Source organism: Atta colombica, unplaced genomic scaffold (genome assembly GCF_001594045.1).
Source record: "Atta colombica isolate Treedump-2 unplaced genomic scaffold, Acol1.0 scaffold141, whole genome shotgun sequence".
Taxonomy (NCBI): domain Eukaryota; kingdom Metazoa; phylum Arthropoda; class Insecta; order Hymenoptera; family Formicidae; genus Atta; species Atta colombica.
The window spans coordinates 1,764,106-1,767,460 of NW_017259230.1; the positions used below are offsets into that span (position 1 = coordinate 1,764,106).

Sequence of the window (3,355 nt, forward strand, 5' to 3'; positions counted from 1 at the left end):
GAAAATTTTAAAAATTATGAATCAGTATTATTTAAAAATTTTTAAGCTGTGATTATATTTATAATATATTCGATTATTTATTCTATTGTAGAAATATAAATATTTCATTGTTTTTTTACAAATTTCTGCGAGAGAATGAATTTTTGGATTTTTTATATTCTTTTGTTTTGCAAACATGAAAAATGTTCGTCCTGCGCGAAATCAAGTATATCTTGAAACGTGACATAAACCATTTCGCACTTAACGTTCTATAATGTTTTAACATGAGCAACGTGCGTCGGAGCGAGCTGTTTATAATACATCGATGAAGAAATGATGATTGTACCGTTTCTTTTAATCACACGAAAGAGAGCTCGACAGAAGATTATATTGAGGCAAAGTTTCACTACATTTTTTATTGCTGATTTCATAATAGTCTTAATATCATAGTTTCATAAGAAATATAACATCGTATCATATGATGAAATTTTTATTGTATTACATTCAGCAGTTATATAAAAAATATTGGATTAATAAATAAAATAAAAAGTTATAAAAAACAATGACTAAAGTTTAGGTAAATATAGCTGATGATCGCAGAAAATAATAAGAAATGTAAGATTTCTTTATATCATTATGAAATTCTTATTTTGTATTAAATTTATAAAAATCTTTGTAGAGATAGATAAAAATCACTGATATCGTGTCAATTTTTTTCTTGTTTATGTAAATGGTTTATACGAATATGTTATAAAAAGAGATTAATTTGTTCTATAACATAAATTTTTTATAACATCGTAAATATTTGCGCAAATATTTATTACGAAGAATCGATAAATATCTGGTTTCATCACTTTTGCATAAAAATAACGTCATGCGGTTTTATATAATATTATATTTAAAACCGCTATCCGAAATATATTTTATCTTCCAACATTTTTTAATGAACAAAAATTCTGTGATATAAGATACAGAAGTGAGAAGTCGGTTATCGATATTTTCGTTCAATAACATCTCCATGATATCTACGTCGGAATAATTATGGGAAAATGAACAACGTCGTACGAATGCTGCAGTGAAACTGCGGTATCTGTCTGGATCGAGCAGGCAAAATAGCGAATTCCGGTTGCGAGATAATTTATAATTTCCGTTGCTTATATCGAAGGCATTTTTATTTATTGCGTAATTAAAAGAACATGAAAGAGTTGTTTTTTTCCTCTTTCGAACTATGTTTCCCTCGTTATACACGTGCGATGGAACCAATCAGTGACAATAGTCAAATCGTAATTGAATAGCATCGAAACGCGATCGCGAATCGAAGCGTAACGTTAGTAACAATGAGTGAAAGTTTCTCGGTTGGCCATCTCGACGAGAAAGCTAATGAGAAAACGTCGCTATGTTCTGTAAGTCGAAATATCAGGTCGCGTGATAGGAATAAAATCTATCGAAAGCTGTAATTCGACTTGCAAAACGATATTAATCAAAATAAAATTGAACTCGAGATAAGTTTCAGAAATAACGGTTCAGTTAATGTAAAAAATATATCTCAGAGACATGTATTTTTTTATTCTTTCTGCGAAGAGAAAGAGACACTAGTAGATAAAAATGTAAGTATTTGCAGTTTGCATCTTTTTTGGTACAAGCCAAATTTCATTCTCAAATTTCTCCGAAATAAACGCTGGAATTCGATTTCCTTGTTACTAGGAGAGGAGTTATGATTTTTTAAACAAATTTCCATTTTTTCCTCCTCTTTTTTGCTCAAACTTTAATTTTTATTAAATTAGGTTTTGGTTTATTTAAAAGATCTGGATTGCAGAGACAAAGGGAGTAAAAATACGATTGCAGACAGAGGATTAAATTGTTAATTACGGATTACGACATCTAATCCCGGTGTACGCATCTCAGGTTCCTATTTTCAGGCCGAAGGTCTTCCATTCGTCGCCGTGTAAGAAGCCGTTTCATCCATCGGTTTTGTGGTTAAACAAAATCGCAAACGACATGCAGAACGTACATCGTCTGGGTTTCTAGTCGCGATCGTCTGCGAGGAACGAACCCATCGTCATCCTCGTCGTCGTCTTCTTCGTCACGTCACGTCACGTTGTATCTATCAGCAACGGAGGCCGAGCGCGAAGGTGGGGTATCACCACTCGATGGTTTCGACGTGAACATCCAGCTCGCCGTCGACTGGCTGGCTGGCTCAGTCAAGCTGAAACCGCGAAGGATCGCGATAGAGCGAGGCGAGCGAGCGAGCGGGCGCGTGCCTCTCGCAAACGTTTCACCGTTTCTCCGCTCGTTCGCCGTCGATCGTGGGAGGAAAAGATTCTGTATTCTACGTCCGTAATGATCTATCAAATCGGCCGTGATACTCGAAGACGACGTGCAGTGACAAGTGAGCGACTCGCGGATTCTCCCTTGCGATAACGCGCGTAATGATGCTTCGGAGATACGGAAAATGCGTTTTTGCGGGTGATATGATAAGACGTGCGCGATACACGATTCGCAGCGACGAGGCGGAACAACAACGGAGCGAATCTTTGTAATTCCTACCACGATGCTCCCGTCGCAGTCTCTACTACTAACCAGGCGGAACTTGCTTACGGGATATGATGTCAGTGGAATAAACGAAAGACGTGTATGCCGTGTGCGCCTTATCGGCAGTTACCGTATCGGTGCGCCTTAAAAAGCACGCTGAATCATCGCGCGGTAAAATTGACGGTGTGCCGCGGTGCGTCGTTTACGCGATTGGCTCTTACGAGGCAAGGTGTTGTGCAAAATTACACAACAGAATACAATAATGACGAGAAGGAAAAAAAAATTAGCTGTCCACACTGCGGCGGCAAGAGTTCAGTTGCGTCTTTAGTTGCGAAAGTCGCGCACTGACCGTGATCTCGGTATTTAAAGAAGGTCATCGAATCAATGAGACAAAGATCAAAGGATTGAGAGGCATCTATTAAGTCGCTCTGCTCTCTTCCTCGCGTTATACATGCGGAAAATCACGACGATGGAGGGGAGCAAGGCAACGCGAGTTACTTGTCTCTCAGTCGGTCGCTACGGCTTTCACGACGGTATTTACACTCGACTGCATTCTGAAAATCGCACGCTGTCGACTACGCGACGATAAAAAAGAGAAAAGAGTTTCGTTTAAAATGTCGATTAAGAACACTAGATAAGAAGGCCGTGAGAACAATATAAACAGGGAAAGAATTTCATGCTCATTTCATATAATCTTCTGTTGTTAAGGAATAATCATGAATAATGAGGATGTCAAAGTTATATAAGAGTACGGACGAAAGAGAGAATATCCGTAGCTTGTTGTCAATCTTTTATTCTTAGAATTTTCATAAAATTTAAATATAAGATTTTTATTTTATATATA

The 3,355-nt window shown here is 37.2% G+C and overlaps 1 protein-coding gene across 9 annotated transcripts in view; it reads left to right on the top strand.

The window, feature by feature from the left end:
* LOC108684943 (IQ motif and SEC7 domain-containing protein 2) overlaps positions 1 to 3,355 on the top strand; it is a 53,388-nt gene that overhangs the window by 28,406 nt on the left and 21,627 nt on the right. For 3 of the 9 annotated variants that reach the window (XM_018189503.1, XM_018189497.1, XM_018189499.1), the window contains exon 1: positions 2,195 to 2,368. The exons of 5 other annotated variants lie outside the window; for them this stretch is intronic. The gene's annotated coding sequence lies outside the window, so the exon portion shown is untranslated. Of the gene's footprint in view, positions 1 to 2,194; positions 2,369 to 3,031; positions 3,045 to 3,355 lie in introns of those variants that run through there. One more of the 9 variants, XM_018189498.1, reaches the window with a different exon arrangement.